Below are 13,884 nucleotides of genomic sequence, written 5' to 3' on the forward strand. Positions count from 1 at the left end.
ACATTTTCTCCTCAAGTAATCCCTCCTGGGAAATTTTGAGATCTAGATTTCATTTATGATTTTGTATTTGTATCTTACATGACTTGATGGTTTTTTCATTATTATTATTTTTTACTTGTACTAACCATTGCATTTTTTTTTTTTAAAAAAGTTAACTAAAGGTTCATCTCCTAAAGAAGATGATTTTATCACAGACACAAAAAGATGTGGAGGCTGAAAGAATAGACTACTTGGGAAAAGAACAGGAAAAAAAATCCAGGATTGAAAGAAAGAAGAGGTGAAGGAGGAACTGTGTCTAGGCAGCTTATTTTAGAATCTCTTGCTCGTAAAAAAAGCTGTATGGTGGAATGATGACTAGTAGTGTAGGATAAGCAAAACATCCATAGCCAGTACATCTTAAAATTCATGTTCCACAAATAGATATCACCAGACAAGAAGTAATTAAATGTATTAATAAAGTGAAGAGAAAAAACAAAATCAATCACTGAGTTCCTGATAAGGGTGAAGATCTATGGCTATGCATAAGGTTCAAGATGCAAAACAAAATCACCTGGTCCCTGTCCTGGTGATCCTCACAGTTCAGCAGCAAGAGCAGACATTAAAGGCAATGTTTGTTAAATAATTGCAATCATGATAATATTGGACTGTAGAAAGTATTCTTCTTAATGACATATGATTAGAGGCACTAGTTTTTTGATAAAAGAAAGATTCACATTGATTGTGTTATTCCTAAGTGTCTATACCTGTGTTTACATTTATAATTAGACAATTAGCTATGGCTTTAGAAACTAATTGCATAATTAAATATGTAATCAATGATCACCATGTAAGAAAAATTTCCAGTAGGTTATGGATAAAGTTGTTTCATTTAGACTTAAGCATACCTTTCAATAAGTATTTTGCAAAATCAAATTATCACATAATTTTTCCTAGCCATACTATAATTTTTTTGGCACTGGAGCATATATACACCCTAAGCCCTGATGTGTCATTCATTTCACAGCATCACTTCAAAGAGATAAGGGCTTAAGCAAATAAAGAGTTAGATCAACTCATCTCCCAACAAGGTAATTTCATCTACAAAGGAAGAGAGTCGCTGTGAAACACAGCGTATGCACTCGACTCATCGGCAGCTTGCACAAATGGCGCTCCAGATGTATATCTGTTCAAGTCAGCCCAAGGCAACAATTTTGATCAATTCTAATGTGATAAAATGCTGCAGGGAAAGTGTGCAGAAATGTGTTTACGTCAGCCCTTAATTAAACTGTTGTTCACTTCCAAAGAACCTTAGGAAACACTAATGAGACATGAGTTTTGGCAATTTCTTCATCAAAGCAAAGACCCCTTCCTCAGTCTGTAGCAGCCTGTCATCCAAGTCGCTCCCGGGATAAATGTCACATGGCACTCCAATCAGTTAGCCACCTGTTAGTAGAACTTCACTGAAGTCAACTAGTGATCTAGGGCAAGCTCAAACAGCCACCTTAACACCTGCCTGTCTGGGACACCTGCTCCTTTTTCACATATAGTGGAGCAATATGTTAGCTTTTCCAATATGCTCAAGTAGATTAAGGTTACAAATAAGATTTCTATAACCTACATAGAAAACATATTTTCTTTTTAAAAGAATTCCTATTCTTCTTCCCTATAGTAACACTTATGACTTATAACTTTTTCAAATTAATTATGTAGGAACACATAAAAATTCTTGAATTTCTGGAAGCTATTATTTTCAGCATACCATAACACTAAATTAAAATATATTAACTGTGCCAGTCCTGTGCTTTAGAAAAACATTTCTATCTGGTTAACAAAGAAGCAAATTGCTTCAAAACGTTTAAAAGTCCAAGTCTTTTACATATTCCTAACTTGTCTTCCTTCTTTACACACTGTACTTGTAAACAAGTCTAAATGAATCCTGTAGATACAAGTCACCATTTGCTAGCCACTCTTATTTTCCAGTACTTAAAGTTAAGGTATGTTTTATTGCTAAGTGCTTAAAAAGCCATAATCACTGTTAAAAATATCTTCTTCATTTTTTACATTGTCAAGCTGCTGAACATTTTACAGAATCCTTTTTTTTCCTTTTTTTTCTTTTCCTTTTTTTGCAGAAGAAAATTCAAAGTATAATGAAAGCAATTGGGAAACTTCTGTTAATTTTGACCCTCTAGTCTGACAAGGACCACAGAAGGAAAGCACATACGTAGGAACATGTAGCTCAGAAACAGTCCAGTGCCTAGATTACTTTATATCGACAAGTCTTACTAATTGATAACCCCTTCATAGTTTTCCAGGTTTCTTTATTTTTGGACTTTTATAGGTTTGAGACTTCCACAGATTTTTTAAAAAGAGTTTTATAGGTCTACAAAAACTCTGAACATTGAAAGTCTCTTCACAGACCAAACTCGTCGTCAGATGAAAGTGAAGGTGGTCAACACAGCCATTACTCCATGGAGACTCTGTCAAGCAACACGCAGCACTGAAAGTGAAAAATGAGTTTTAGCTCAACTGGGGCATTTCTGCTTTCCATTAAAATATTGGGTGGGTGCTGGACGACGACATGAAAAAGAAATGAGCTGGCTGCATAAAATAATAATGTTATTTAAAATAAATAAGATAATAAATGAGAGGCTAGGAAATCAAGTGTGCAGAATGAGTTTTGGAGCTGATATCTGATATTTTTACTTCAGGCCACAAATCCAGAGTCAGTCCTGAGACAAGGAAACAGCTTGGGCTCTATGCCCAGAGGACAAGGAAAAGGCAGAGAAGATGATCTACCAGCTGAATGCTAAAAGAAACCAAGGTTTCTCATCCTCCGTTTTTGCCTTGGGGAAAACAGTGCTGATGAGAGGAAAGTTTACAGGTTATTTACAACTGTGTATGTATTTATGTAAAATACTACAAATATCAAGACCAGATTGGAGCAGCAACTCCCCTGCCTGTTACTTAAGATCCCAGCCCAAAGCTTTGATGTATTTATTTGTATTAGTTTCCCTGTGAAGTATGACAGTGATCCTTATTTAAACTTTAAGTTTTACCTTTGGTGGGCAGTGTGTTCTGAAGAAGGAAGAGAGAGAAAGAGAGAGAAAGAGAGAGAGAGAGAGATTGATCAAGTATTCTATGCCTTTATTTCAAAGCTTTGCATAATTTTTCAGGTACCATCTCAATTTCTCCATTTAGTCAAATGGAGCTATCCTGGCTTATGGGGAGAAAAGATATGGTGTGATTCTCAATGATTTAAATAAAACATAAATGACAAAAAATGAGGTGCATAGGTAGAGTCAAAAGGCCATAGAGAATGTTCCATAAATTTCAGAGGACATGCTTTAAATTGCTCATGGAGCCATGTGCTACATTTAAATGATTATGGATATGACAGTGGATTAAGCCACCCATGCACTGCTAGTGGGAATGTAAATGGATAAGACCTTTCTGGATTCTATGCCAATATTTACCAAAAGCCTTAGAAATGGACATAAGATTTAACTCAGTGATTCTACGGTCGAAATATATTTATTTCTTTAACAAAATTTCACTGAGCTTCTACATGGTGACTTGGTGCCAAGCAGTATGCTAGGGACTGGGAACAGTGAAAAGAACTACACAAGAACAACCTAATCAGATTAGGTACAAAGATTTACCTGCAATTATGTTCATTGCATCTTTATTTATAATATAAAAACTCAGAAACTACCTAAATATCTATGAGCAAAGTAGATATTTAAAAATTTATGGGGCCATGACCGGTGGCTCACGTCTGTAGTCCTAACATTTTCGGAGGTCGAGGCATGCGAAGCACTTGAGGCCAGGAGTTTGAGCTCAGCCTAAGCAACATAATAAGACCCTGTCTCTACAAAAAACTAAAAAATTAGCTGGGTGTAGTGGCACGTGCCTGTAGTCCCAGCTACTCGGGAGGCTGAAGCAAGAGGATCACTGGAGCCCAGGAGTTTGAGGCTGCAGCAAGCTATGATGACGCCACTGCACTCTAGCCCAGGCAACAGAGACTTTGTCTCCAAAAAAAAAAAAAAATTAAATTATGGTATAGCCAAAGGGTAGCATATCATACAGCCACGATAAAGTAGAAATTGAAAGACATGGTAAAATGCCATCATGTTATAAGTGAAAGACAAAAAAGAAAATAATTTTCTAAATAGCATACATCATATAAGTCCAATTTAATGGAACAACACGTACATCGAAATTGAATGCACAGAAAATGCAGAGAAAAATACATAGAAAAACAGACTCACACATAATAAGATAAATATTATTAGAAGTTATCTCCATGTGATGGGATTACAGGTGATTTTTATTCTGTTATTTATATTTGACCGTTTGTTTTTCCAAATTCCCCACAAATAACTATTACTTTTACTGTAAAAATTATAAAATACACATATTTTTTTGGGAAAAAATGCTGCCTGTAGCTCCACAGAATATTATAATTCCCAATGTTGAATTGACAATATTGGATCTTGTTTTGTGTTCAAAATTATATTGTAAAAAGGAAATGTCTCATATTGGTTTTCGATATTAGATGTTGCAAAAATTTTAAATAAAATGCTTAAATGTAACCTTTGTAATTCAGTTGGCTGACGACAAAACATCTTTTTGAAAATACAGTGAAGAAAAGAGAATATCAAACTATCCATTTCTAAGGACTCTTCTAGATGCAAAATTTTATGATTGTGTCGCAAATGTGAATAAGTCCTTCCCACACACTCCAACTTAACGAAAATCTCTGAATGTTATGACAAGACATATGGACTTAATCCCACTACAGTAGTTTGATGCTGATGCCAGATGATTCAAAAAATAATTAGCTGCCATGTTAGAAAGTATTTCCTTATATATATATTTACATTTATCACACTCTGAAATAACTGGAAAAAAATGGCAAGCTACGTAAAGAGGAGATAAGATGTCATCTTGAATTAGATTTCTCAACCACTTTATTTAATTTTATAAAACCAGTTCTTTTTTTAAAAGAAAAAGTGTGGTAGTCTTTGTGTTAAATAAATGAAATTCTTTAATCATTGAGTTATTTAATCTTAAGTACACCTGAACATATTACTGTATTCTTCGGCAACTTAAAATATTTTATGATAGTTTGTGTCTCTCGTTATATATTTTAACCCAAGCACAGTAAGTAGCATGTTCCTACAAGTTTCTATTTTATCACATTTCTATAAAAAAAGTCTCCAGGCTACACCTACACCCAATACAAGTTAAAGCTCAAACCCCTTTGAAGCTCACAAACACCTTCCCGAGACATTAAAAAAAAAAAAATCTTTTGAATAATGAAGAACAGTGCTAAAAGAATGAATACCTAATAAATGAAAACTGCTCTTTAAAAACACTTCAAAATGCTTTTGTCCGCTAAGCAATTTCATTTTAACAGACAGACAATGATAAAGTGTCTTGAGTAATGTCAGTAAACCTAATTTGAAACGGGGAAAAAACACCAAACAATTATGCAGGATTTGGAGTATATTTTAGTCGCTTATTAAAACGTTGGCATAGGTAAATAGCTGCTATTCACCACGCCTCTGGGGACAATCTCTTGGCGATGGAGGCTTATTAGTGTTAAGCATCTGAGAGCCATGGGCTATAAAATAAAATCAATACCATAACCTTAACTGTAAAAGTCAGAAAGATACTGGAAGAGTTCTAATTTAACAAGATTACAGATGAGTTTTTAGAGGAGAACATTTGGGGAAAAGTCATGCATTTAGAAACATTTATGCTACAAGACATCTCAAGGTTTCTGTTGTTACTAATGCTGTTATTATCCATGCTGGTAATGGTTAGGGTTGATTTAACTGATGTGTTACTTTAGTGGATTTACAGGAAAGTCCTAGAAATGATCTGGAACTTATTTCAAATAAAATCATTAAACTGAGGTAGTAAACTAATTGCTTGGGAACAATTATTATTTGATGTGGTTTAGTATGGTAGAAAAAAAATCACAAAAATTTTAAGGTCGTCAGTTCAGCAGCTCAATGCAAATATGATTACTCTGCACAATATTCTGTTTCTCTTAATGGAAAAGTAGTCAAAATCAGTATAAATTGTAGTGTTTAAGTTCAACCTAAACCTATATTTTTTTCCTCCAACAAATGTAAATGAAGAAAAAAGAATGTCTGTCAATGAAATTACTATGATGGTGTATTTATAATCCTAATGGTTTTAGAAATCACGTGAAATTGATCAGTAACAAAACCTCTATTTAGTAATGGACCAATTACATTTGTGAGATAATGTCAATGAAACAGAATATTGTCACAGGATAATGGTCTCCTATTGCTACATCACTAGTCATTTAGAGAAAATAAATGTTGCCGTCTGGCTGAGTCATTTGTTTTCAAAGTAGGAGACACTGATCCCCTAACGAGGTTCTGTTATAATAACTCAATCTCTATCAATTGTTTGTTGTGCCAGAATGGTGCAGGACAGGACATGTATTTGTGAGAACTGTGCATTCCTCAGGTATAAGGCAAAACATATGGTGCCTCCAAGCACATAAACTGCCCAATCATGGTGTTATTTGATCAGAGTATTTAAAATAAACATTTAAAAATAATTTAAGAAATGGAAAACTTTCCGAATTTTCAAAAAGATCCATGCTAAGGAAAGCTTAAAGACTCAAGTACTGAAAATCTTCAAATTCTTTGACTCTAATTGATTTAAAATCCAAAATGTTAGAACACAAAGGAATCTTAGTACACAACTTTGTTATTTTACAGATGGGAAAACACAAGGTTTACTGAAGTTAAGTAATTTGTCTAAGACCACATCAGTATTTAGAGTATCCTGATCACCTTTATAGTGCTCTAGGCCTAAGCCAAAAAAGACTAGAACAGAACTAAAAGAAAAAATATATATGACAATGAATATATATAATTAATTTTTATATTTTGACATATACAGCTCATTTTAAACTAGCTATATAGCTCATGCCTCTACTAGAGACAATCTAGACTTTAGGATTATTTATTAACAATATCTTATTATTAAATGGAAAAGGGATTCTTAAGTGGAGTCCAGCCCAAGGACTGCACTCGCGAGTCTCTGAGGAGCCTATGAACCCCTATCAATTATGTGCATTTCTCTGTTTTGAAGTTTCATGCATTAAGAAAAGAAAAAACATAATAGAGGTTTTATAAGTAGTTTGCAAAACCATAAACATAACATCACAATGACTTATTTAGGATGCCGTGTACGTGGTAGTAGTAAGCATGTGCTTCTTTAGCTAGACAGACAGTGGCTCCCATTCTACCTCTGCTACTTATGTGTGAGCTACATCAACTATCTTAATCATTGTAATGATCAGTTTAATAACCTGTAAAATGGGGTTTCTGTAGGGTTTAAAAGCAAAAATTGATGTAAACAGTCTATACCTGATAGATAATAAGTGATCAATAAATAGTAGTCACAAAAGGCAGTAGGATCTTATTTTCCTTGTTGCATTTATAGGTACTTTTTGGACACAGTTTTTAAATTTACATGGCTTCTTCAACAAATAAATGATATAGAAAAAGGAAGAGAATAACTAATATAGGTTAAAAAGAAGCTGAAAATATAAATATGATATATAGACCACATTTGGGCCCTGATTCAAACAAAACAACATTTGAAATAATCTGGGAAATTTGAATGTCGATTATATGTTAGAGTATATTAAGGAAGTATTGTTTGTTAAATTGATAATGGTGTTGTGATTGTATAAAAATCCACTGTTTTGTTAAAAACACTGAAATATTTACAAGCAAGATGACATGATAACTGGGATTTACTTTAAATTACTTTAAAAAATTGGGAGATAGTAAATGCAACAAGATTGGCAAAATATTGGTAACAGTTAAAGCTAGGTGATGGTATATGGAGGTTCACTTTATAATTCTTTCTACCTTCAATATTTTCCATGCCCCCCCAAAAACTTTTAAACATTTATTTCCAACAAGCTCTTCTCCACATTTACCCATCAAAAGAGTCTATACCTCCAGTCTTTTTTAGATCAAAAATGTTTAATCCCGGCCCTAATAATAAGAGGATTTTCCAAAAAATAATATACATTTTACCATTTCAAAATTTTGTTTTGACAATTTTTTCAGAACCCTGAAAATTCATCAATTCACCTCTGTTTTCCCATTCTAGTTCTCCTAGATCTAACAGGATCTTCTATGATGCTCCCTAGGAAAACCATCCAAATGTCAAGATTTATGAAGCAGTGTTTAAATTCTCCTAGTCCATTTCTCCCTACTTAGGTGCACTTACATACTGATTTTCTAGGCAAGTTGTAGGATCACAGAAAAAGATTTTTAAAAAAATAGCCTGTAAAAAAAAAGACCTAGGCTCTGCCATTAATTACCCATACACTTGGGATAAGACAGCCTCTTTGATCCTTGGACTGCTTAGCTGTAAAATTAGGAGCTTGACCTATGTTTCACTAAGGGTTCTAATAATCTGTGATCGATGACTGAAAAATCAATCTGTTATTGTACATGATATTGGTAGTTGAATACAATACCAATAGGTATTCTAACACAAAACACATCAGCTTTCCAAACTACTTCAAAATAAGCTTAAACATGAAATAAATACGTAAAAAGCTTTGAAATAAAACCTTTTATTATGCCAAGAAACTTTGTATGGCACACAATGATACTGGCTTCCATGGGTTTCCCATTTTCCTGTTCTAACCTGTGTTCCATCAATCTAGAGACCAAGTATTAAATAGAAAGTTGTTATTTTTTCAAACTAATTATCTATTGTGGTTTTTCTGCAAAATGCTGTATTTTCAAATCATTAAGCCTTCAGAGCACAGAAATATGAGCACAACTTTTCCATATTAATCAGTACCAGCCCTTCTAACATGTACACAAATTTGCCACATCCAAAATGCTATTCTTGATTAGAACGTACAAAAGGAGAACAAACATTTGTTAATCAGTAGGCAACGTGAAGAATTCTGACGAAAGCCTTCACCAACAATTTATTTTTTTGCTTTCTCTTTTAAAGATGCTCATGCTGTGGTTTTTCAACCACAGCAGTGTAGCTAAAGGGTAGAGGCATCCCCAAAGTTTGCTTTCCACTGTCATGATGGTACATATTCACTTACGGTTCTCAACTTTTGATATTTTCCACAATACAAGGCTAAACAATGAAACTTAAAACTTGTGCTTAAACATTAAATTCAAACCAGCTCTTCTACACATTTATCCATCATAAGTACTTGTATCTCTGTTTTTTTCTGGTTCAAAAATTTAAAATTTGAACATTTGCTATTTCATTATTGTGATACAAACTGTAGGAATGTAAGAAATTGTTGGTGTTCTATCTGTTCCCAAAGGGAGCTTAGAAAGTTCTTCCAGGAAGGTTACTAAACTGTTCGCCCTGCCATTTGCTAGGACTTCATTTAAAGTTAATGACTCCCAGACAGCAGTTATTCAAGCATTTATGAAAGCGGCATATTCACTCAGCTCCCACAGCTCTAGAGAAATCTTCAGATTATATCATTTGTCAGACTGTGGTTTGGGCTAGAGCACTGTTTTCCAAAGTTTGAACCTAGGATTAATGCTCCCTATGGATTCTTCAATGGAAATAAAAGGTTCTGAAGTCACAAACGTAATAAACACGTTCAGTTGAGGGCCACTCCTGGATATTCACAGCACACAGTAGTATATTAAATATTCTGCAAATTTATTTATGAATGAAAAAATGTTTAAATTTTTGTTACAATGGAATTTTCCAAACTTAGCAAACCACTCTTATACCTAGCATATCTATTCACATTCCTAAACTCATGTTAAGGAATGCTGGCCTCTGATTCTGGTTCTGTCAGGAGGTACCACACTCTTATTTACCATGATTTATCTCTTGATTGAGCACATGACACCAAACTGGCACTTTTCCTCCATAGCCCCTCAGTGTTCCTTTGGGCCTTCTGGCTTGAGTCATTTGATATTTAATACTATATAAGAACTCTATAAAGGGCAAAGTGAAATTTAGTACAATGTTTAAGACTATCTTAATAATGAGAATATTTGCACAATTATCACAAATAAGTCTTCAGGACTTGGAAAGATATTAAAGATTCAGAAAGACTTGCTCAGGAGACTCATTTATATAACAGAACTGTGAGTTTTTATTAAAAGATTAGCATTTTTATTTTCTAGTACCTACAACAACCAGAACACAATGCCTAAATCTAGCTTGAGAGTCCAGTTTAATTTTTTAAACTACTCTTAAACTTGTAATTATATACTAATATACCAAGCAGTGTTATGTTTTGCTAACGTGACAATGTATTGATTTTGTGTAAAGAGTTACCTTCATAGTGCTTAAAAGTAAGCTAGTTCTAAAGCATGGAAACAGTTCCCTGATAATCTGGTTTACATTATTTATTTTCTGTGAAGTTCCTTTTTTTCATAAATAGTAAAAAATTATTTTTTCGTTCAGCAGGTCAAGGGTTAGAAACTTGATTTATTCATACTTACGGGCACCATGCCTACAAAAATTCTTCACATATATTAGGCATTTGATAAGTGTTAATTGAGTTAAATTATCTGAAATCCTAAATGTGCAGAAATTAATAAAATGTAACTGCATAAAAAGTCGTTTTGAATTTACATTTTATCTAAGAGTACAAGTTGTTTAACTATTCATCACATTGAGAAACTGTTAAATTTTCCATTTAGAAATCCCCAGCTGTATATTATAAATATATTTACCATATTATATTTTTCTCAATAAATATCTATTAAATAATGTTTTAGGATTTTTACATTCAAACTTACATAAATCAATGACCATTAGAATGGCAGTGGCAAAGTGACCTTATAAAGACCTTATAAAGGCAGACAATTTATTTATCTGTTAAATTACTGAGCACTGGAATACAACTAAATTTAGTCCCATAAAAGTAACTTGAATTATAGGGAAAACTATGACCTGCCTCTTATTTTTCTTCTTATATCAGACGTTACAGAGGATTGCTCTAATAATTTCAAGAAAAGTATATCGTCTAAGAATTGAGTATATTCACTCAGAAAAAACTCAAGAAAGACAAGATCTCAATGGAATGTTTTGTGGAGTAAGTTACAGAATAAAAGAAATTTTCAACCTGCACATTGATAAACTAACATGGTATTCTTCATTTAATAATTAAAATCTTAAATAATAGGAAAAAGTATACAAAAAAGAAAGTTTTTAATAGAGATAGAGGCAGTCAGAAGTTTAAAATTATCTTCATAGAAGATACTAAGCAAGTAGAAATATTCTGGAACTTAGAGAAGGAATGTAACAATTGTTCTATACCTCAGTATTATTTTCATTTTCCTCTCCTCTATGTATAAAAGAACATAAAGTAAAAATATAAATATTACATAATGTAGATGTTGACAACTTTAATTTCTATCACTATTCATCAGAAGAAATGTAAGCAAATAATACAGCTCCCTACCAAATGTTTAACACGATCAAATAATGTTTACTTTTAAAATATTCATGTTTATATTTACAAAATTATAAATTATAATTCTCTTATGATCAGGAAATTGTAACTTTTTGTTTTGAAAAGAAATGATACAAGGATATAATTAATTACGATTCAAAATGCTAAAATAAAAACACTTTTTCATTAAATTATTAAAAATTGCATGAACGTGAATCTAGATTTTGAATTAATGCTTTGCTTCATTTCTTTTTAGAATAAAATAGACATAATAAATTGATCATATTATATCCTTTATTTTTGCCTACTTGGAATAAATCTCAATGGTTTAGGTTGGTGTTTCAGATTGTAAGGGAAAGGAGAATGCTACATGTCCATAATTTTGTTATCTTTGTCATATTTTAAAAAATCAATTTTGCTAAGGGCCAAGGCAAGAATAGATTTTAATACAAAGTTACCACTAACAGAATAAGGAATATCTGGGAAATAATTAATAGTAAATTGTAAGCATTTCTGCGAATTTTAAACACAAGTATATTTTAATCAACCGATAAGTAGTTATTTAGTACCAATTAGTGCAGAGCTTTGTGGGAAAAATATGTACAAGACACGTTAAAGCCATTACAGTTATTGGAGTGGCACTCAATATGTGCATAGACAACTCCTGTCACACAGGCAGGTGTGTCTAAAGAACATTTGAAGATGGACAAGAACAACTGGGGGGGCATTTTATTTTGCAAATTTTAAGAAAGCAATTTTCTAAGAACAAAAGGACTGCATTGGGCTTAGCAAATTTGTAAAGATAGTACTGTACTGCCCTCATTTTTTTCATTGTAGTTTCAGTCTTCTTCCCACAATGGCTTATTGTGCACATTACAAAGTCTTCTGGGTCTTCAGAATTAAAGTGACAGAGTTTTTCTTAAGCACACTTGAGAATGGAATATTCTTCCTTACTCTTAATAGAATATGCCTTTACAGATTTCTCCACTAATTCTAGTCATTTTGACAAAAGAAAATCACCAAGACAATATAATGATTTTACAAAGAGAAAGAATGACAGTTTCCCTTCTACTTTTCAAAAATGTTTTATAATATGATTTGAAATTGGCTTTATTCAATAGGCTGAAAGAGGAATCAATTCTTACAAAGTGACACTCTCTACAATAAAGAACACCTACACTTCTGAATAAAGCCTCCATTCCCACACATTCACAATGTTATTACCATTAGAATCTTTTCCAGAATAATTTTCTGACAGAGAAAATATGGCTTTGTTTAGAATAAACTGACAATGTCAGTAAAACAAGCAATAAAATATAAAAGGTTGAGGGTTTTGTTTTTCTACTCACTTCTGCAATTCTGGTAAAAGTCTCTATTATATCTTGCCTTCACTAATGAGACTGGTGTTCTGCCTATCAGTGGCTCATTTATCCCATAAATATTTACTGTACTCCTACTATGCACCCAGCATCATGCTAGGTGCGGGTTACAGTAGTAACCAAAAGAGATAAGGTCCCTGCTCTCATAGTGTAGACAGATAGACAATTGATTCCATAAATAGATACGTAATTACATATTATGCATACAATGAAGAAATAAAAACAAGAAGCCCTAATTTAGATTGAAATTCCCTAATTTAAGCTGGGCTTTGGAAGATGAGAAAGAACTCACCAGATAAAGAGTTAGAAGAGCATTCATTCCAAAGGGCACGGTTTCTAGGAAGGTCCTACATGTTTCATTCCCAAATCTAAACAAAGCAATGGGCTAGAGTGCAAGCAAGGAGCAGCAGGGTGTCACCTGGCAAGGCTATAATGGCAGTCAGAGGCCAGGCCCTTTAGTCATATAAGGGAATTCTGATTTTCTCCTGACAGCAGTGGGAAGATAATGAAGGATCTGAAGTAGGGGAGTGAGATGACATTATTTAAGTTTTATAAAAATGATTTTTGTCTACTGCCTGAAGAATGGATTTGGGGGTGGGGGTATCTCAGAGCCAGACCTCTCCAGCTGAGTTTCAAATCCTTCCATAAAACAACATACAGTTCCCAAATCCCCATATAGATACTCTCAAGTCTTGGGCTAAAAGTCATTAATAGAGAGCTCCTTTTTTAAAATTTTTTTTAAAATGCAAAATTCTATTTGAAAGACAATTTTCAAAGACTCTTTTATGCTGCTGATATAAAATTGTATTTGTACACATGCACACATAGCAACAAAAATTGTAGTTAGCTAATTTTTCTATTTCCACGCTTAATAATCTCCTTCTGATTTGGGGGAAAGGCCTCAGCATGTAAGACGAAATATATTAAATCCAATAGACTTTAAGAAAAACTAAATCTGAACCCAGAAAGCCAAATAAGACCTATTTCTTAAAGTTATATTTCTCTTTAAAGCTTCTTTAGAACTGGGTCATAGTGTTATCTAGAAAGCATAAC

The 13,884-nt window shown here is 33.1% G+C and overlaps 1 protein-coding gene across 1 annotated transcript in view; it reads right to left on the reverse strand.

Annotated features, from left to right (window-relative positions):
• Positions 1-13,884, reverse strand: part of NFIB (nuclear factor I/B) — a 216,754-nt gene that overhangs the window by 41,110 nt on the left and 161,760 nt on the right. The gene's annotated exons all lie outside the window — the stretch shown is intronic.

Source organism: Propithecus coquereli, unplaced genomic scaffold, assembly GCF_000956105.1.
Source record: "Propithecus coquereli isolate 6110/MARCELLA unplaced genomic scaffold, Pcoq_1.0 Scaffold95, whole genome shotgun sequence".
NCBI classification, from domain to species: domain Eukaryota; kingdom Metazoa; phylum Chordata; class Mammalia; order Primates; family Indriidae; genus Propithecus; species Propithecus coquereli.